Source organism: Zosterops lateralis, assembly GCF_965231275.1.
Source record: "Zosterops lateralis genome assembly, chromosome: 9".
Lineage (NCBI taxonomy): Eukaryota > Metazoa > Chordata > Aves > Passeriformes > Zosteropidae > Zosterops > Zosterops lateralis.
The window spans coordinates 11,044,042-11,067,488 of NC_139769.1; the positions used below are offsets into that span (position 1 = coordinate 11,044,042).

Below are 23,447 nucleotides of genomic sequence, written 5' to 3' on the forward strand. Positions count from 1 at the left end.
ACCTGCCTAAGCACAGCTCCAACAGAGCTCCATAAATACCTCCGTCTAACACTGACAGAGGTTAAAAACCTATTATCTTTCCCAAATGACAGTGTGAACACATGTTCAGTGGAACACCCCGCCTCACCAAGCTACAAAGTAGATTCTGCTCTTTCAGTTCAACAAATACAAACCACAGGGAGCTTTTTAAATGAAAGCATTACGAAGATTACATTAGGCAAGTTTGATCTACTGTAAAAGACTTGCACACAACATTAAGAGGTAGAACAACCTTTAACACCTGCTTTCCCTTCAAACATAGCACTACCTCTGTGCATGGTTTAGCTCTTAATGGGATGAAATCTCAAGCTAATTTGTATGGCTTATTCTACCAGCAAAGAATACTTCAAATGTTTGGGATCTAGCATTCCACTAATACAGAACTAGTGAGAATACTCTTTTAGGAGTGTGTACTCCACAGTGCTGCTCAGCCAGCTGCTGCCCTGTGGGACGGATCCACACAGCAGAGAATATTTTCACCCTGGTGTGAAATGTTGTGACACCAAGAGGAGGTGCAGCAGCTGGAAAAGCACTGCACGATCCAAGCAGTGTTGAAAGTCATCATCATAAATATTCACAAGCTGACTGAATTGTTTTCTTACTAACAGCACATTGTTATTCACAAATACTAATTAGTTTCTAAATACCACCTGTTAGTCAACCCTCCCTCTGCCATGTGACACGAGCTCCATGGCTGGCTTGCAGACCATCCACACTGCTCAGAGATTTAATGATGTTTCAACTTCCAGAGCTCACTCAGCTACTGAGAGGAGAGGAAGGGAATAATTACTTACTTATGTCTTTCTCTGCTGACCTCTCTGGTAGATGAAACGAGCCGCCTTAACGGCCTCTGAAGAGAGGCTGGTCCAGTCCTGCTTAGATGGGAAAGATGACAACTGCACTAGTAGGTCTTTGGAATGGAGAATGATTTTAAAGATCCAACTTCAAAGTTCGCAGGGAGGGGAGAGTTCAAACTCAAAACTTCTCCCCAATGGAGGGAAGAAAGCTGCTAATGCAATCACTCCTGTTTCCAGCGATCACTCACACTTCAGACAGAGCTAAGGCACCAGGAATTGCCTGTCACATCCTACAGTATAAATAAACCACAGACTGCCAGGAGGAAAGCTGTTACAAACCTTGGCAATTTTCTTTGGATTTCTTTAGATCACTTCTTCAAAGGATCTCTCTGTAGTAAGAGGTACAGGTGCAGACAGACAGTATGGGATTCCTTTTCCTACCCACCAGCAACAACTTCCTCCTAATTATGTGTATCACTGATAACATGACAAAGTTGAGCAGAGCAGTGAGAGAACTGGGCAGAGCAAGGATAAAATGCACAAGTTAGTAGTACACCTAAGGCTGAAGTGACACAGATGAATGATGAAGTACTGTCTTGTTCTCTACAAACCCTGGATGGAAGATCCCTCAGACTTTTCAAATACACTCCTCTTGTTCAGCGTCCAGCAGAGACAGCCAGGGAGGATTAACTTATCTTGATGAATTCAAATTAATACAAAAAAAGAACGGGACTATTTTGAGCCTGGGCTCACACTTAGCCTCACTGGAACAGATGAACCTGAAGCATTCTCCTCACAGATTCCAGCTGAAAGACTCAAGCTCCAAAATCCAGCATTTGGCATTTCCATCATCTCAGGAAGCAGTGCTGCCTTTTCAGTGCAAATGTAGCACGAAGGTTGTTATCCCACAGCTGCCAGACTCAATACCAAGGCACAGACACAAGCTTTTAAGTTTCCCAGGGAGGAGACACCATCTATTCAATATACCTTCCTGTAACATCAGATTTTTCTTACCAGCATGATTTCACTGGTACCTCCCAATCTGAACACCTCTTAACAGTTTTTTTAAGATCTTGTGCATCAGGCTATAAGCTCTACAGAACAACTGGAATAGAACAGCTAATAAACTCCAGATTTTAGATGGAAAGTCAGAGCAGTCTCTGCTGGAAAACATAACTGGACAACTTAACCTCGTTTTTGCTAAATATGGAATGGGGAATGCAGTCAGGGCTTGATATCCTCAAACTCCTAATAGAAAAAAAAGTTCTGCCATAGTTTCTGCAGACGGCAGTAAACCAGGACTATCAGGATTTTCTCAAGAGTTTGGACAGCCTCACGTTCAAGTCTCTAAGATTATAAAATGAAAAGTGGGAGGGCAAGGAGCACACACACACAAAGTCATTTTTCCAGTGACTGACAAACACAGTACTCAATTTCTTAGGGACTTGAATGGCTGGAGCTGAAGTTAAGCTTCACTAGAGCTATATTTAGTTCTGCACAAATACAAATTAGGAAACACTTTCTTCCCAGTTACTAATGCAGTGTGACAGGAAACAATTATTTTGCTCAGTGTCTAATGTTACCTTTGGTGAATATCCAGTTCACAGAAATTGTATATTGTATAATAAAGAAGCAAGCTGATATTCTGCAAATCAGTGAGAAAACTTATTTAAGATGAAGAAGCATTTGATTTGAACACATCTGAGCTACACTGGTCTTAGCTCTGCAGACAGAGTTAGTGCTAAGGCATCTTCTGCTTTGATAATAAACAACAAAGTCAGTTTGTTTTCCAAATTCTACATTAATTTATTCAAGAACTCTGTGGATATCTTAAGAATATCGTGGTTCCCCTAAAGTGTAGAACAGAGCTGGGCACAAGGACAGAAAAATTAAAATAAAAATAAAATACATCTTTTATGATTTCAAGTGCCAGTTTCACTCTATGAAAAATGCAATTCTGTGTCACAAGGGAGCTCTCAGCTCAGCAATTACTTCAGTCTTCAATCTCTACAAAACACAAAAGACAACAAAATGCATGATGCACATGAAGGGCTAGTTAGACCTTGGAGAACCAAGCCATGATTGTATAGAGGAGTCCCACGTGCTTTAGAAGGGCTCAAAAGGCTGTACTCAAAAAATCCTAGGCATGTGGCTGAGAAAAAACCCTGCTCCTGCCTACTACTGCAAGAATGCTGACTAACAAGCTTGGAGTTTCTAGGCCATCCAACACAGCATCCTTACACACTAAGGAAGTTAGAAAGAATACAACACTACTGCACAAGCATTTCTGGCACCACCGGGTAAATACTTGCCAGGCCCTTTGCTATGGTGAATCACACGAGTATTCCTAGAGCTCAAGGAGCTGACATTTCATGTTTGGCTTAATTAAGACCCAGGATAACCAGAGAGATGCATTGAGTATCAGTGTTCTGATGACCTTTTTAGTTGCAGAACCCTTTGATATAGAAGGCAGATGAGCCCTTGGCACCATCCAAAAAACCATCAGCAGCCCAGGTTTCTTCAGCCAAAGCTGGACTACTGAAATATATGCATGTCTTTGCCTAACCATTCACAGCTTTCTTCTGGGAAAACAAACAAACAAACAAACAAACAAACAAGGGAGCTGATTAACATTTGGTTTCTTGGTATTGCCTTTTAAAATATTATCAGTTATTTTGGTAACAGGTCCTTGGAGCAGGTCAAACACGAAAATATTCATGGGCACAAAGTTCTGGGCACAAAGCAAACAAACCTCTCAAAATAAGGCAAAACATTTCTTGAGAGATTCTGAACAATCTCTCTTACCTACAAGTGTATGACTAAGTTTGATGAATAAGTTACAAGGATTTCCAGGGAGAAATGATGCCACTACTCCCACTTGTACAAAATCAAGGAACACTGCTTACGTGCTCTATCTTCCTTGAGGATCCTATGGCAACGGGGAAAATTCACACCCCACCCTGGGCATCTCAAGGTTTGACCAGGAATTTTACTTCAGATGCCCATAAGTCCAGCCTATGTTTTTACTTGCTACACGTTTAGTGTAACAAAGTAATTCCCACACGGCTCCCTATATTGATCAGCAAAACCCGTGCAGAGTCAAAGACTTGTCTATACTGCTGCAGGGAGGGGGGCTAAATTTTTTCAGATATATCCAACTGACACATAACCATTTTATCCAAGCACAGCTGTACATCTTGCCTCCATTTCCAATAGCTCAAAGGAGCAAGAACAATCACGGATATGCACCACTTGGGTAGAGGTGCACATCAATATTCAGCCCACAGATCTTGCTAGTACCAAAGGGCAGCAGCTACGTCATCTTGCTCAGAGATGTACCAGATTAAAGACTTTCCTCTAGTCCAGCAGTACTGACACAGCCAGGCTGGCAGACCAATACACACACGAGCCTGATAAAACAAGTGGTTGGAGCTCTTCACGGAGCTGATGCAAGATAAGAGCATTTTCTCATTACTTGTGTTATTCCTGTACATGGAGCACTACAGAGCAAAACTCTCCATGACTAAACAGGAATAGTTGCTGTCAATGTTTGAAGCAACCAGATTGGACTTTCACGGCATCAAGCACATGTAGGCCATGTTCACCTTCTAGTTTCCTAGAATCTTTTAAGTTATTATATGACTCTATACTGCTCCTTGACTGTTCTCTCAAAGGAGAGAACACAAAGCAAAACAAGGCTCTAGCTTGGAACAAGATGAACAATTACTTTGAAAGAGACTCATTTTCACTAGAAATCTCATTTCACACCTTTTCTCACTCCTCCAAAGAGTCATCCACTTGTTCTCTTCATCACAGTGGAGGAAAAGTAGGAACATCCTTTCAGATATAGTTTCCCGTGTTGTACCTCCTCTCCCCTCCTCAGAGTATCAAGCTTTTTTAGACAAATGTATAATATGAATGGGATTGTGAAGAACTTAACAGAGGTTTATGTTATGAGGAAACATGTATGACTGGCATACAAATTATTATTAGCTACTAAGTAATCAAAGAGATAAAGACATATGTCTCAAGAATGATGAGTAGCTAATTATTAGTAATTAGGATTAGAGTTACTCTTATTAAGAAATTCATTACTATACATCAGCCTACTGTATCTTTTCTTGCATATAGAATAAGAGGATGGATCTCTTTTCATCCAAAGTATCCATTCCCCAATCACCCAAACTTGGAATCTGCCAAGGCTAAACCAGAAGGACTGTTTCATTCCATATACAAGATCTCAAAATCTCAGCTCTCTACATTGTATAAGGCACAGTTTTACTGTCGTCCCAGGAAAAACCTGTGCCAATTCCCAGCTAGCTTGGAAAAGAGGAAAAAAAAAAAAAAAAAAAAACCCAGAACATGGTTACTGTCTCTTTGTCCAGGATGAGCTAGAAAGGAGCACTCTCCAAGCACTGCTCCAGGGTCTCCCACCTCCTCTTTTGCAAAGCTTTAATTCCACATTGAGCACACTCCTGCACGGAACTTTAAGGGACTTTAGAGAATTCTGAAGGGTTTGAGAACAAGAGAAAAGCACACAGGTATCTTACCTGGCTCCCTACAAGGCTTTTGACAAAAAGCCTGCAGACCCAAAGAATGCATTAGGGAATCAGCAGCAATGTCCAAAATGGTAAACTGCTACCAGCAAACCACTCTACTTACAACCAGTCTTTAACACCTTTATGAACATCCTAGGGTTTTTTTCCTTCTATCTCCTCTAAAAGGGTAATAAAAACCATAAATAGCATCAGTCTGCACAAACCAAACGTGTTTTCCTTTCAGAGCAGCAATGCTACTATCGCAGACAGGAGCTGGAATCCCAACAGTCATTACACCAGAACATCCAATTTCTACCAAAGGTGAAATGCAGCTTAAAATTGAAATACAAGTGTCTAAAGTGAACACAGATTGACACATTTACTCTATCACACATTCATTACTACAGAGCATCTATTATAGATGCATATTAAATGTGGATGAATATACTCATGAAGTCTAGACAAGCATATTTTCAATTAATAAACAGCCTTCTCCACTCCCAAACCAAAATTATCATAAATTATAATCCCCAATGAGTGATCTCCTATAACAGAAAATATTAAAATAAAGAGCACTTTATAAATTTATTTACAATATAAACATACTAGTTTATGCTTAGTAAAATAAGTCAAAATTCTGTCTCAGGAACACTTGTATTTCAATTTTATATATGAGAATAAAACACCTAAATTTGAATATACTGATAACAGTAAAATAAATGCATCACATACCTATTTTGCCCTACAATTTCAGATCTATACCATCATGAACTGAAATGCAAACACTACAGCATGGATTCCCACACTACTTATAACGGCTGCATCAACAATACATCTTCAGACAGATGATTAACAATACCAATACAATAACAATGGCCACCTCTGTATAGTCAGAGTTCTTATTTCTTGTAATCACAAATAAAAGAACTCCTAATTTCTTTCGATTTTTATGCTTAGCCATATGCTTATATAAGTGACACAGTATAAAAGAAACTCTCCTATACATTAATTTCTCTTTTTACATGGTTAAGAATTTTTCCTTGAGAAGTAAAATAAATGTTTATTTTAAACATATACTTAAATAATGTTCTGATATATTTAATATAAATTATATTTATGTTTCTAAAGCATTACAACATATTTTATGTATTTGTAAATAGGCATAAAATTAAAATTAATTGATGTATAAAAAGTATTCAAATTTAATATGTGTTAAAAAACCCTACATCTGCTTGCCGTGTCTTCAAATAAGGCAAATCAGCAGGTTAAACAATTGAAAGTAATGCACTAAACCAACTCTAAATAACAACTGGCCTTTTGACTGATGCAGAAATAGCATTTTTTCCTCGTTTCAGTTTATCCAGTTAATTCAATTCAAATACTTGTTTTGCGCAAAAGAAGAAATCAATTAAGAAATAACATAGCATGAAGCTTTCTTTTCGTTCTCCAATCTAGATATAAACATTTAGAGCAAGAGGATGAAATCTACCATTTACAAAATTCTCTGGGGCCAAAACTATTTTCCAGTCACTATTTAGAATTAATACTCATAACTATTTTACAACTTGAAAGCCCTCCCTTACCAATTCAAAACGCAAAATGCACTGTTGCTTTTGATTTATGTACCAAATAAATTTAAGAAAAACTTAGTTAACTATTCATTATTGTTTATGGCATTTTAACTGAATGCAAATTTTGACATCAATACAACTATATATTCAGCACTCAATATATGTTAAACAACTATTTAACTACCAAAAATAAGAAGTACCTGGATGCTTATTTGGCATAGCCAGACAATTATAACATGTGCTTAGAAGGCTGACAAAAGGTGCTACCTTACTGTAAAAGCTGTACTTAGCAGTAAAAATCAAGGCAATCTAGTAATTACAAAACTACTAATAATTAACCTCCCCTTTGAGAAATGTAACAAAGTAAGATCAAAGGAACCGATTTACTTCAAAGTTTCTGCTTGATTTACATCATTATTTAAATCATGTTTCAGACAATGACATATTTATTACAAAGTAGGAAAAAAAAAAGTGGAAAGATTTAATGAACTCTGACAATGTTTTCTATTTTTAGCATCATACCCAAATCACCATATATTTGGCAGAAATACTCCTGAAGGTCTTTGAGCTATCCTACTGGTTTTGTAGCTGAGAGTCTCTAATTTCAGAATACTCGGATGGGATAACACTCAAGAGTAAGTTATTTTACAATTACTTGGGAGCTGGGACGGCTGGAGTGCTTGAATAGATTTCAGCAAACCCCAACCATGCTGGGATTGTGCTCCTGCTGGTGAATTGAAGCCTTCTAAGTATCTCCTCATCCTGCACCAACAAGGAACATCTGAATGATACTACAGAGCCCACAGTGGGATTAAGTAAAACATCCCAGAGCTCCAACACAATCTTTTACTGATGAGGGCGAGAAAGGAGGGAGGACAACTTCTTATCACTGTCATGGTATTTTTCCTTTATTACAAGAATTAAAGAATTATGAGAAATGTACAAAGTTAATGCAGACAAATGATTTTTTTTATCTCACTAGTATTTTAATTAAAACCTTTTGTCATGTCTGCTAAGCAAGTTCAAAGTATTGCAGTGCAGCAGCAATGGTAACACAGAAGTCTTGTTAAGCTCGGGGAAAAGAAATGTTTTCAACTTTTACCAAATCAGCGACTGTAATTGCTAGAGGAATAAATCAAATTTATAGCAGGCAAACACAGGACGACATAATTTTTTTTTTGTGCAGCCATAAATGAGTTTTTGTTGCACTGCGATAAAGTTTAACATTTTCTGCATGTCAGACAGACTATTTTGATAATATTCTTTACATTTCCTCCTTATTAAAGAGATGAAAAATTTGCTATTAAGATATTCAAGTCATCACAATACATCTTGTTACTGGATTAGCTTTAACAAAACCTTGAAGTACTTTTTCCTAACGACATTAACACAAATGCATAGCCAGAATTCTTACTTCAGTATTAGACAATATTTTGTTCTTGCAAACTAACAAGATGTAGAATTCAGCAAACTATGGCAAATCAGTTGTTTGGGGTTATGTTTGGTTGTTTTTTGTTTTTTTTTAATTCTGTTCAGAATGCTGCAACACAGGAGACAAAAGCAGTTTTGTTTCATTATATCCACAGATTTTTTTTTCAATTTAACTGAACTCTAGACAAAAAAGTTCGCTTTTTTTTTTAATCATGCCATACACTATCTCTGCTATTTAAAAGTGTTTTCACACCTCCACTTTTACTACTAGCCTTTTGTGAAGAACAATTTCTGATTGCTAGGCTATTTTCCATTTGCCTACCTCTATTCACAAAAAGGAGGAAGCATGTAAAATGGCAGATTTCATAGACTTTAAAAGCTTGAATAGTTTACATATGTAAACTGATAATGGTTTGCAAAACCTGAAAGTAATGTTATCAGAACATGGGCTTGCTTCGGCAAACAATGGCACTGCTAACCATGGAAAAGCTCCAGCACTCACTGGCATCCAACCAAAGTGGCACATCATGAACACAAGTCATTTGCCCTTTGCTTAAATGTCAGTTTTGAAGAGTAAATATTGTACATGCACACACACATGTATGCATTGGAGCATATACACAAAGGTTGCCCATAACCAAGTAAACCTGAAGCTCCTAATTGAAAAAAGCATTTCTATGAGAATGCCTAGCTCAAGTCAGCAAAATAGTTTGCACTAAGTTATCCAAGATGTCTTAATTTACAAATTTCAGTTTTTCCTTGATGTGGTCTGAAAAACTGCAATGGAAAGATACAACACTGAATACTGCAGGTAGACTGTCACCTCTGGTGAGACACGGCAGAGCGATGCCACCGCAACAGGAAGGATGGCTCTGAAAAGGTTCCTGCAGGATCGCTGTGGGAAGACCTTTATCAGATAGTGACTATAAATTTATTTTCTGCAAAGGAACCTTCTGGCATAATGTGCACAGAAAGGACATAAAAGGCAATCTGTCTGCCAATGAAACCTAAAAGTAAATGTGAAGGCAGGAGAGGCAGTGTATTTTGCTGAAATATGTAGATGTGCCACTTAGATCTCAATGTGCGCCGCCTCCTGACACCAAAGGGTGAAATGTTCTGATCTCTGCTGGCAATATTTATACTGAGAAAGCCTTCAATATTTCATTCAAATTTCCTAAATGCCTTCTCCAGAAGCAAGGGAGTTGGGTGAGAGTCCTCTGCAGGACTCTACGTTGAGCCTGTGGACCATCGTACCAGCATCACTTGTTTCCATCTCAGCAATGCTCCCCAGTCTACTTCCAGAAGACAAGTGAAGACCAGAGAAACCAAATTCACTTTGTTATCTACAGTAAAAAATAGATAAAATCCCTCAGCAGGGACCACTGCAGCCTGCAGCACTAGCTGGGCAGGAGGCCAGCATCACCTGCACTGCTGTCCAAGGCGCACAAAGGCCACGACTCTGATTCTGCCTGCAGACAGCTTAAGCAATCAAATCATTCAGAAAGTTTCATGTTTTCTCCTTTCTTCTCACTTATGTCAGATGATTCCTGTAACTTGTAATTTTAAGTAAAAGAACAGCCACCATGTCCTTTAGGAACAGTTTCTTTGAAAGTAACAAAATAACCACCACCCTTTAGTCCAATTAAACCCTTAAATAAAATCAGTAACATTCCATCAAATGCACATGCAGAACTATAACCCAAATTCATCAGATGCATACAAAGAAAAAAACTTAGTACCCGTGTGATACAACCAGATTTTCTACAGGGCAATATAAAATATAATTATCTAAATATTTTAAAATATATATACAAAGACTAGGTAATACTGAAAGAGGGCACAGGACCTAAAGGGCAATGGATCTGAAGATACACTTTTAAATATTCAAGCCAGTTTTTCTCCTGAATTTTTATCATCCTATTAACATAAGTTTATACATTTTGTATAATACATTTGTGCATTACAATGTTTTTTCAATTGTTTAATCTTCCTATTTCTATTTTTTAAACATCCAGCAATTGCTTAAGCCTCCGGGTGTATTTATTTTAATTAAATACAACAAAACCAAGTGAAAGGCTTTTGCATTTTCTGAAAGAGGAGACCACTCAGAATTTTCCTCCATGTGTCGCAATAGAGATCTGACAGATACATCCCCAGAGTAACCCTGCAAAGACAATAGCTGTGCCAGCAGCAATTTGTCTGCATTGTGCAGGCAAACATTTAACAAACAAAATAAAACGAAGAGTAATTTAATATTTGCATTGTGTTTGCACAAAGAAATGCTGATCAGAACGAATACTGAATGCCTGGGGTAGCACCTTCCTCCCTGTACCCATCCGAGGGCACACACCCAGACCCCAGATACAATGGAGGATGGACAAGGTCTGGGACAGACTGACACTCCAGCTGTACATAGTTCAACTTTATTTCTCTTTAAGCAATCAAAAGTACCTGGTTTTATTCCACAAAGATGGATATTGACATATTTTGACAGCAGGCCTGTCAGATCCCAAGCAGGTCGCCTCATCCACATGCTGTCCAGTCCTCACTCGACCAGTGGCTTGGCAAAGCATCACTTCTTTCTTCAACAATTCCCACTGGCATACCTGTGTATGAGTCTCAACTCCACACTGCATTCACCAGCCTCCTGGGTTTTTACTTTTTGTAAAAAATGTTCACTTTGTGAAACCAAATTATAAACCCAGGGATCAATCTATGTTCACCTGAAAGCAGGTAATGCCAAGCTCTGCCTCCTCTTTACCCACCAGTGTTTACTCCCACTATCAGAACAGCGCAGTTCGAAACACCGAAGGTAAACAGAAATACTTAAAAGGCTTCCTCCCAGTATCCAGCCAGAAAGGTATCTTCTCAATATTTATGCCTTTTCACTGCAATCAATTTCTTTGATAACAAGAGGCTGTTTTTGAGGTAAACTCCTTGTGCTGCATTAGCTAACAAACTCCAACAGCACTACAGATACTGCTAGAAAAGGTTTTTTTAAATCCTGCACAGACATGCTAGAACTGCACATGTAAGGAAGAAAATGGGATCTCTGTCTTTTACCCCACCAGGATGACAGTGTACAAAGTCAAAGTAGATAAAGGCAGCCAATACTCAAAACGTGACTGCTTTTGAATGTTATTTCATAATATTAGAAATTATGAAACAGCACAGTGGTACTTGTCAAAGGGTTTTTTTGGTTTTTTAGAAACAAGCTTATACTGATGAGAAGTTTCTCACTAAACTCATTGTTTTATCAAAAAGGCAAATGCAAATTCAAAATAATTTGCAAGGCAGCATTTAAGGGAGGCTACTTATGTTCACGTTTATGGACTTACTTATTGAACACAAGCAAAGATTAACAAGAGGAGAAGCAAATGAACAATTTCACATCACAAAAATGCCCTGTACTTTTTGGAAATAACCTAGAAGTCTACTACACCACACTCTAGACTACTTAGAAATTACTTGTCTTCACAGTCTGAACAAAACTGAGGGACAAGCAATACTCTTCTTCTTAGACATAGTTGTCCAAGTGGTGCTCCTGAAACTCACAAAATATTCTCTTTCCCCCCCTCTCCTTTACACAACTTTCAAGTTATATTTGCTTTAACTCTATTGCTTCTATGCTAACAGAAAGCCTTTCTGGCTATAAGGTTTCAGCCTCAATTTCACATCTTTATATGTTTCACCTAATTCTCAGTCTTCCCCTCACCAATTTCAGAGATCTGGAGAAGTAATTTCCCAGAGTGAATTACTTATTAAAAAGTAAACATAGCAATGAAAGAGCCCAAACTAGACTCTGTGTGAGGCCAAAGTAATAATTTCAGCCCTGTGATCTCTCCCAGATAGGCAACAAAGGGGCAATTACACAGTAACACCAAAACACAGCACACATTTTGGGAGGATTTCACCCAGAAACATGCTGCTAATATTCACATTTAAGATCTCCCAGGGCCCTATTACTTCTTTCGTTTTCAATAACATACTGGATTTCTCTGGCATTCAAAACAAAATCAAGCCTTAACAATCCACATTTTCCCAAAATTTGCTTCCTTTTAATTGTGATAATACAAACATTCATGCTGAACTATTCAGTTATCTACCTGGCTAATTTTATAGCTGTATTCACATCCTGGGTGAATCACATTTAGAAAATTATTTATAAACATGGTGTAACATTCTGTCAAGTTATCTTTAATTATGTAATTCCATCCTTTAAAAAGACCTGAAGATAGCTTATACAGTCATTTGGAAATTTAATCCTGAGATAGATGGCTGAAATGTGCCAGAGAAACAACACAATTATCCAAAAGCTTCCAAGGGGATTACAATTCCTCACTCCCCTAAATCTCAATATATTACATCTTTATTACCTTTGTTTTATGGCTACTCCTGATTATCCAACTTGCTTTCATCCATTCCCAAACTTTCAGAAGAAAGAAGTATTTGAAAAAGAAAGACAAACAAGTATTGAAAAGCCCAGTAGGGTGAATAAAAATTGCAAAGCATTAACCCAACAAAGTATCCCTGACACAACAGTGGTGCACACCAAGGCCAGAGGACTGTCTTGCCTTTGCAAACCCATAGCTCAGTCTTCTCCTCTGATAAATGGCCAGTAGGCAAAGGCAACCTCTGTCTCAAATTCTCACCCCAAAACATCTCATTCCTGCCACTAGGTATGACTGAAGCTCCATCACAGCAAAGAATCACCCATAGGACTCACTGCCTCACTTCTGGTTTATTTGATAACAACCCTACCTGCTCTCTCAGTATTAAAACTCAGCAACTGATCTCTAAACCAATCAAGCTGGCCATAAGAACACACTTAGTGCTGCAAGAACAAATTGTGTTTTAGCAGCACTGGCCATTTTACAGAACTTTAAATTAAATTTCACATAAAAACTCTGCTTCAGATGTCCCTTAATCGGTCTCCTGTTTATGACTTTACACAACCCTACCCAACATACAAATTTGTCAAACACAGTCATTTCTTCAGTAACATTCAGTGCACCAAACTTTTCCCCATGCAAGTCAAGGGATGACCCAACTCCTCCCATAGGAAAGCCAACAGAATGCTTTTAATACCTTTTTTCCCCAACAGTTCAGTTAACCTTAACCTTGTTTCTCTTCCATTTCCAGTTAGATGGCTTCCTCAGCTGAAAAATTTAATTCCCGATAAGACAACCTATCAACTAACAGAAAATGGTTTTGAGTAAGGACAACCAGCTGCACCAGTGGAGGTTGTTCAAGTCTATTTAGATTTTTTTTTTTCACTGTCCTCATAATTGCCACAAGATCAGTGGACACAGAAATGAATTAAAGTGGAAAAAAAATCCTGATGTGTCTTGATTCCACAGGTGCTGGCATCAGGCTCAGCCTGGAACCTCCTCTGCTCCCATGGAAGAGGCACAGGCAGCTGCACCAAGAGGCTCCGTGCCAGGCAAATCCATTCTGAAGGTAACTTACCACCCTATTAATGTGCCTTATAGACAGCTGTAAATTTGCAGCATTACAGCACTTTATGATGTTAAATAATGCATTGCATGTTGCACAGGTATTTTATTGTACATTTTTCCACTTTGAAGACTTTTGAGGATCCTATACAAATTGCATACAGCTGTCTGTTACTGGTAGTTGACAAGTTATTAAAAATTACATTATCTGATCATTTGAGAAACAGAATGCAATAGTGCCGCTGTTTACTACGCTTTAACATGTGCATAAAACGGAATGTTGTGGTCCAATTTTTAAGTGCCTACCCTTACGAAGAAATTAGTTTTTTAAATAAAGCTCTACTGCTTTTACAGCATCTGAATGTGAACTACTACATACTATGCATATAAAAAAAACCCCACTGTGAAGAGCTGCACTACAGTCAAGGAACTGCCACTGGAAATATTGGAATTCTCTGGCTTTCCTGTAACTCAAATCCCCGAATAAATATTGTATTAGCATACCTGTTTGTGCTTCATTTGCTGATAACAGAGCTTGGTTAAGACTCGAAAAGCAGGTAAATTACAAAGCAAGAACTGTAAGTCAGGACAGTCAGTTTCCAACTTGTTTGAACTTGACTGTATATTGCTAAGCTCAAGCAGAATGTAAACTGCTGCCCTGTAACAGTTTAGATCACATGCTAAGCAGCTTTCAAGCATAGTTATTTGTATTTAAATATTGCCTGAAGGTCCTAAACCAAGATCATACCCCATGATCCTGGATTTTCCACCATACAGTTCCTGTCTTGAAGACATTATGATCTAATATAGACAAGATGCAACAAAGAAATACAATGAGCAATCAAGGCAAGATTGGGAAGTCCTCAAGTTAAAGACACAGTTAGTTAGTTCTCTAACTACTGAAAAATCCCTCTAGGCAGGGAGCACATAAAGAGAAATAGCTACCACAGGAGCTCCCTCCTTTAAGGAGCAAATACTTAAATAGTTCTGAGAAGCAGCTACATGCTTTGAAACACGAACCCTAATTAGCATTATGTAATATAATTTATAATCTTCAACATTAACAATTTGTGGCAGAGGAATAATAAGCCATCTACCTTCTTCCTATTTTCTAGACAATTGAAAAAGAATTGTTGCAAGTGATCAAGTAGCAAGAAATCTTACAATCCCCTTCAAGTTCTCTTGGTTTGTTTAGCCATTCCCATATTGCCAAAACACAAAGGTCCCTCATTAAAGGCAGGCAGGATACAGCTACTGGAGAAAGGGGGAATTACAGCCACTCACTTTCACTGCATTTTCAACAAGAACTACATTCACCAAGGTTTTCTCCCTGCCTTAATTAAAGGCCACCTGCCTCTTCACCAAAGCAATCTAAGGAACCACAGATTTCTGTGAGCATCCTTGCCCACTCATCTTATTCCTCCTTTGTATATTTAAACCTACAAATTAAATGTGTAGATTTTTATTTGCAAGACTCATTTCTTATCACCACCAGCAGCTTTGTAAGCCTAGTGAGATACTCTTCTGTATTAAGAGAATACTGGGAGAAGGGATCTTCCATTTTGGATACTACCTCAATAAAAATTAAGTAAAAATCCCTCAATTTATATATCCAGTGCAGTAGGACACTCAGCAAGGTAACTCTTAACTCTCAAAGCATGCAACAAACAAAAAACCAAAACTAACCACAAGTTCAAGTTGCTTTCCAGGACCACATTCATCTTTCCAGAGGGCACACTTCATTGTGACTGGTTTATTCTTCCAGAATAACACAGTTGTTTAAGGACTAGAAATGGCCTTTGTCACATGTTACAATGGAGAAGGAGGGAACCATATCCTATAAATCCAAGATGAAATCTTGTCCAGGGCTGACACTGCAGTGTAGAACCTGTCTCCAAGATGAGTAAGGTCACCACCAAAAGAAAACCAACAGTGACAATAAAACTTGACACTGCAACATCACAGGTGGAAAGATTAAAAAAAAAAATCCAATCAACTAAATAACAACCAAGCACCAAGACCTGAAGCTAAAAAGACTATGCATACAATTTCTCTTCTGGAATAATTTTATTACTGAATGCTCATCCTCCAAAAAGTATCATCTGTACTACACAGAATCTGGGGTTCTGAGCAAAACATACATAATATGGCACCCAGCCAAATACTACCAATTATACCACTATCTCAAAAGTCTGCTGGCAAGGTATGCCTTGTTTCAAAATAAATCCTGGAGCCTTCATTCTTTATGAAAATAAAATGTTATTTCTCGCTTATCTCGAGTTACCAAATATTTACTTCCTTGGACAAGGAGAAAGACCTTCTTTGGGTCCTTTATTCCCACTGATTGGCCATGAACATGAATATGCATAGCAGTACAAAAGAATATAAAAATAGAAAGACAGATAACAGGAAAAAAAAACCACTACTCTCAATATTTGAATAATGAGGCAGCTTTATCTTCATCAGTATATCAATTTATTCACATGGGGTGACAAGAATATATTAAAGCTATTCTGAAGTTGGGTCATTAAATTGCTTAGACAACCTGTTAACCAGTGCTGCTATTAGGAATGCATTCTCACTGGAGGCCTTCTGGAGAGCCATGATTCAAAAGTTCAATGAGCTGTGCATCAACTTACCAAGAAACACCCCGAGAACTGCTCCTCAGTCATGTAAGCTCAGTGCCGCCAACTAATTAAGCCTGCAGTTCATATTCTGAAGATGTCAATGTCCTCCTGCCAGTTTAGCATCTGCACAACCATGGGAAAGGTAACTCAGATTAAAAAAGCAGCTAGGCCACCTAATGAATGCTAGGTTGGCTATAAACATTCTCTATCCCTAAATAAGTTCTGCAGCACATTTGGACTGAAGTGTTTTTATTTCAGGCTCCTGCAGCATGCATGATTTTGTACTCATGTATGCACATGTACACACTTGCAAGGCAAGTTTACTTGTTACTTTTCTATTAAGAGGAAACTTGGCATTTATCTAGCACAAAGCTGCAAAAGTTCTCTGGAATGCTGATCCTAATCACCAGTGAAAAACTTGTTGAAAGAAGGGTTCCACACCTTGCTGCAAATAGAGCTGTTCCACCGAGACTGGGGGAACATGCACGAAACTCAAATAAAAACGGAGAAAAGCATTGATGGGCAAAGAACAAGCAGCCCAAGAACAAAATGGCAACTGCCAAGGTTTCAGTTTCTTTTGCATTAAGGGGATGGACTAAAAATGGTTTGTTCTCAAGCCCTACAAGCAAACAGGAAGAAAACTCTGTTGCTCAATGCATGGATGAATTATCCAAAACCACCTGGATGGCTCACATCAGCCTTCAGTGACTGCAACAGTGATGAGAGAGGGGGATGAAAGCAGAATGCTGAAGGCACTCAGGGAATTACTGTAACCAGAGGGTAAAGCCCAGCTCTACAACTCTCAATGCACTGCACATCTGGGACTAGAAAAAGCCTTTCAAACATTCACATGGGGTGTGATTACTGCAGGTCTGATAGCAAATATATCAAGCTAGACTGGTACCAGAGGATTACAGAACAGCAAATGCAAATGTCTGTTTTAAAAAAAAATGAAAAACTAATTTTGTTATCTAAATGTTGGCTGATTTGATCTCAGGAGTAATGAAATGTTTTAAAACATTTCAAAAGACAGATAATTAGAGACTACAGGAAAGGGAAAAGAAAAAAACAGGATAAGACATAACTTGGGTTAACCAGCAGTAATTCATGCCACATTTTCCCAGTATGTTTTGCAAATAAAACACAGTATTTTCTAAACATAATGCGGCAGGTCTTGTTTATACTGCAATGTTATGTAGGAAATAAACAATTTAGTGGGAGGAAAAAAAACAAAGTCTAAGATAAATGAAGGGGGCTAAAGTTAAAAGGTCAAAGTCACAAGAAAAGAGAGGCTGTAGTGGTTACTCATAGATTTTTTTCCCTCAAGAGTTTATCCTGAGACACATACGTTATAATTTGATATATATACACATATATATACAAAAATAAAAGCAACTTGAAGACAAAAAGAAAACACTACTCAGGTTTGCTAAATGTCAGTGTAGAGAATAATACCTGTCACACACTAAGAATATTGTAAATTTAAGGACAAATAACAAATAATAGACTTAAATACTTAGTACTACACACAAAACTATGCACTTGAGAAGGAAACAAGAATTTCTGGGATGCCCATGTAAAAAATTATTAATAAAGTAAAAATTTGGTATATTACAGAACAGGTAAGTTACACAGTTCAGAGAAAAGCTCCAGAGAAGCATTTTTGCTGCTTGCATTATGCAAGGCTCAGTACAGCCCTGGCTACTCACATACACAAAACCTTACTTCAAAACAAGACCTTACAGATGAAGGATCCTTGAAAACATTTAGCCTAAGAAATGGACCCTTTTTCATATTATTGTATTTTCACATTTTTTTTAAATTTATTGTGAATGCTTTACCCATTCAGTAGCAACAGTGCACCAGACCATACAGTCACCCCAGGACAAACAGCCACCAAAAATAATTTTTTTAAGTGGTACTTGATTCGATGACAAGGAGGGCTTTGATGCAACTGCCTGCAAAGGCAGTGGACCAGATGTGACATGTATTGGTAAAAGGGCAAAAAATAGGGAAAATTCTGAAGTGGCATTGCTTTTCTCTTTAAAAGCTTCTTCAGCACATACCTCAGTGAAAGAAAAATGGTGCTGGTAAACTGGGAATGCCACTGAAGGAACCAGATCATACAGGAAGCAGGTAAGTGAAAACACAGTTCTCTATATCCTTTTCTCTTCCTAAAATATCAGTGAAACTGCTGTTCAGACACCAGTTCAATTTTAAAAGAAGGTTTGTGACAAGAAGAGACAGAGAACAGTGATAGAAATAGCAAGAGATTTGTTTACTTTGCAAGCCAAAAGTAAAAAAAGACCTGTGGTGTCATCCAGTGCCTTCTGCAAACCTGAATAGTCAGAAGTATTTCTTAATTCCCTAATAAATTCTCCCAGAATGTTTTTCATCAGTCAAATTCTAGCTCCTGACATTGACCTCAACATCATTTTTCTATCTTCACTACAGGCACTTCAATAACATGAAGATGAGGGCACAAGGAATGATGCATTTTATTTATGGCTAAATTATTTTGTTTTTAATTTAGAAACAAATTTTCAATTCCAATGGAGGGACTTCCCTTAGATCAACCTAATGCCAGAGGCAAGTGCTCTAGCAGATAACTGATCTGAAGAATAACCATTACAGTAGCATTGCCTCACTGAGACTGCTGTAATAACCCCCAGATAATGCAACCAAATATCTCCCTTGCACAAGAAAACTCACACCTCAACAGCTGGGAACACACTGGGCAGCCTGGATGGTGTATTCAGCACACGTGGATTCTTGACAATTCAGTGCTTTTTGCCTTTTTTTTTTTTCCTGCTGAAAATAAGATAATAAACCTAACAGCATCCTTCTAATAAAACATGAGCTATTTAGCCCCTACAAGCCTCCACAACTCCTATGAGGAATTAAAATGCATTTGTAAAATTTGTAAAGGACTAAAATCCAGTTAGTACAGTCTCACTTAAGGAGGGGAGAGAAGATGGGCAGGGCTCCTGCATGTGTGCAAGCCCTGCGGGAATGGCCAAGGCCACAGCAGGGAGGGCTGCCCCCAGCAAGCCACTCAGTGCCCCCCACGTAACACCAGGGAAAAGGCACATTAGTGAGCAGAAAATGTCAGACAGTGAGAACAACAGCTTCTGATCTCTCTAACAAGCAATCCTACATTCTGCTGAAATAAAAGCTGCTTAAGATTATTCCGTGTTGCAGATCTGTTACTGTTGGTAAACATATAGTTATATTTTGATCGGGCTGGCATCTCTTGTGGTAGGAGGGAAAAAAATTAAATCTTTCCTGCAGCAAATTCCAGAAATGATTACTATGTAAATATTTCCTTATTAATTCTACAGTATGTCAGTCAACACACTCTACACAAATAATGTTGTATATAAAAATTATTTCCACTTCCTTTTTCCTTATTTTAACTAGTGCAAGTTCTCCTCCTATTCAGAAATAACCCTAATTGAAGTTCCACTGATGAAAAGGAAAAGCAAGCCTCTTAAAATAAGCTATTAAGTCTTTTGTATCTCAACCTGAGAAAAGCAAAAGATGCATCATTTTTGTGCAGAAAAGAAAGATATGCATTTCCAGTACAAAGATAGTGAAGCCCTTACACTGCATACACACAAAAAAATTAATAATCTACATTAATTGCCATTTATTGAACAACACATTTCCCTGAACATTTTTTTAAATCCAAAAGCCATCCCAGGCTGAGCCAGCCTGCTAAAGAGCATAAAGGTGGAGTCAGGAGCCAGAAAACGAGGGAAAAAAGCCCCACCACAACCTGTGTTGATACAGACCATTCAAAGTAAGGTTGCTTCCTATACCGACTTGCACGCATTCAGTCCCTGAAGCCTTTTATAAGCTGCAGACACCATGATGAAACACTTTTCATTTTGTAAACACACTCCTGTTTTCTGGGAGTTTTTCTTCTAACAAAAGCAAATATACGCTGCCAGAAATACTAAGTAAGAGTGGTCCTATAGGAGCTGGTAAATTCCATCACAAACCTCAAGTGAAAGTGCTGCTGAATGGTAATAAACACTCCAGCATTTGCAGTCCCTCTTCTGCACACCAGTATAGGAATAACAACATGTGTAACACCCCTCCTGTGCAACGTGAACAACACACGCATCTGAAGGAACTGCTCTATGCCCAATACAGTGATTATCAAAAGCAACATATCAACCGTAACGAGAAGCAGGGGAAAGCAGCCAGGACATCCAATGTCTAAAATACAGCATTAAATAGACATCTATTGCCAGAACATCCAAACAGGTTTTGGACAGGCGGCTCAAACCCATTTTCTCTTCTTCACACCAAGAAAATAGGTAACCTTGGGAATATGAATTCCTAATCTTTAGCATGCCATCTTTGCTTCTTCTACTCTCTGCAGCCTCTGAACATTTTTCTTTAAACCTCATGAATGTGGCAGAAAAAAGAAATAATTTCAACAAGCTAGATGTTCATTATCTTGTCATAATGCTCAAGATTCACATGTTCTAAAAGGCTTCTATTCTTTCCTTTAAATATTTTTATTCAAATAACCTCAAGCGCTGTAGAACCTGAAGTCAAGACTACAATACCCAAAGGGGAACCTATATGTTCTCTTTTCCACCCCTGAGAAGAAAATAGGTATTTATATATCTGCATGCCACAGAAGTAAAACCCACTGTGCTCTCCTGTAATGCTGCTGTATTAACTGAGTTGTTGCCAGCATCAGCCAGGCAGAATCATCTGATGGCCACACCAGATCCGAAAGCACAGCTAAAGCCCCCTGCTCTCAAAGTGGCCTAGAGCAAGTGAACTGTAAAAACTGTACCAGTATCAAAAAATCTCTCTGCATCAGTTTTAACAATTGTCAGTTATGGATTTTTCATGTTACTGGATCTAACGGGCACTAACCACCCTTCTTTAGTTCTCTCTGCTTGAACATCTGACTGCTCTGAGTTTTAAAGTATTCTGCCAGCACATTCAAACCCCTGTCTGAGAATCCCAGTGTCAGAGACAAGCTTCCTAGTCAGAAGACTACTAGAAATCATGTTCCCCTTACCCTTTTTGCCCGCATTTGTCTCAGCTGCACAGAGCTTAGAGCTCACTGGTGACTGGTCAAGCAGAGGCTCTACCTGGAAGTTTGCAATATTAAGTGGCTTTAGCAAGAGACCTTCTGGTAACCTTCCTGGAAAGCTACGCCTGCCGTGCCAGCTCGTTCGCCTACACCCACACACTCACAGGCTCCTTCAAACAACTTTCCTCTCTGAGAGCTAATATTGACTCTTCCCCACGTTCTCATTAAGTCTATTCTTTATTACAGTTTCTATCAATATGCCCTGTACATTTACTGTCTGCATCTCCTTGCAATATTCATCAAGCTCTGAAGGAAAAAAAAGAAAAGACAAAAAAAGAGGAAAAAAATCCTGGCATCCCATTTGTAATCTTCTGTTCTTCGTCATCAAGGCCAACTTCAGTAATAGGTTACACACCAGAGTCAGTGGCTCATCAAGTTCACATTCAAATGCTTTTAGAAATTTTGATTTAATACCATCTGGTCCTGATGATTTGTTACAGTTCCTTTCATGAATTAATTATAAATCCTATTCCACTGGCACTTCAATTTGAGACAGTTCCTCAGAAAAGTCTTCTTTAAGAAAAAGGGTCTAAGGTATACAATCATTCTGCAATCCTCTCACATGCAGAGAAACAGTTTAGTTTCAACATTTTCCTTCCTATCTTTATTAAATGCTCCTTTTACACCTGGAAGCCAATCTCTTTGGAAAAGGTTTCAATCGTGATTTTTCCTTACATCCGTTAATAAGATGATCTTTAATCTCAGAGGCAGACTTTCCTTTTTTATCCTCACATTCAGCTTCCCAGAATTCATGCCCTTTCCAAGTTTCCTTGTTTTATGATGGCTTCCTCTTTCTGAGAGGTGCCTTTTTATTTCAGTAAGCACATTTGGTTCAGCAATATTGGATTTTCCTTTCAAAAACCACTTTTTTATTGGTGGCAAGTATAAGCCTCTTTACACACTGCTGTTACACAGTCACCATGCATCCTGCAGCCACTTGAACCTCTGTTAATACTGTTTCCTTTATAAAGGAAAGGAGTGAAAGAATTCTCATCTCCAAAACCTTCATGTCACTCTCATTACAGAAGTTGCCTATGACAGTGATGGGGGATTTATTGCCCTAAAAACAAGTACAAGACAGACACTGTCACAGTAGCTTTACTCTACTTCCACCACAAAACAACTGATTCTCTTCTCAGGGACTCTCCACTGAGCTGCTCTACAGAATGGTTGCTCACAACATTACATGCATAATCCCTGCATAAAACTTGTCTTGACATGAAGGCAGCCCTCATAAGGGCATAACAGGCTGAGTTTTCAGTTCCTACAAGCTTTGTAATCTTTTCACTGTGTATAGTAACTGTTCTTGATGTGCCAAAATAATTGTAGTAATTCAACTGAAAATTATCACTATTAGATATATCCAAACATATCCCCAGCAAGTATGAAAAAAAAATCAGTTTCCATCTGCTACATCCAGAGAGGTGGGATGCCCTAAAATAATTATGCAAGGATCTTCTATTGATTAACCCCAAGTATCACCTTTGATTTCACCCAAAACACTTTCACAGAGGAAGGCTGAACAATTGGCCTGCAGTTACAAGATTAGTAGTACAGGAACACCAGCAAAGCCTCCAGCTGAGATTGGAGACGACAGTAAAAAGAAGATACTTCACAAACAGACAGGAATATTACCCACTCCATACATTTCAGCTTCAAAAAGCCTACAAATAATAGTGAGATTTGTAGCTGCATTGTCCCAAAGACAGGCTGCATGAGAATTACATGATCAGCACTCTATTCTTTCACTTATTTTTGCCTAAGAGCAAACCATAAAGCTATAGTAATAAAAAAATGAAAAATTACTGCTTCCAGAAACTTATGGGCTTCAGTGACTTTATTTGAATTTTTTTGTCTGGGCTAGAA

At 38.3% G+C, this 23,447-nt stretch overlaps 1 protein-coding gene across 6 annotated transcripts in view; it reads right to left on the bottom strand.

The window, feature by feature from the left end:
* The window catches only part of PTPRF (protein tyrosine phosphatase receptor type F), a 376,812-nt gene that overhangs the window by 291,461 nt on the left and 61,904 nt on the right, over positions 1-23,447 (bottom strand). Inside the window, exon 1 of one of the 6 annotated variants that reach the window (XM_083868099.1) lies at positions 21,507-21,525. The exons of 4 other annotated variants lie outside the window; for them this stretch is intronic. The gene's annotated coding sequence lies outside the window, so the exon portion shown is untranslated. Of the gene's footprint in view, positions 1-16,471; positions 16,491-21,506; positions 21,526-23,447 lie in introns of those variants that run through there. One more of the 6 variants, XM_083868097.1, reaches the window with a different exon arrangement.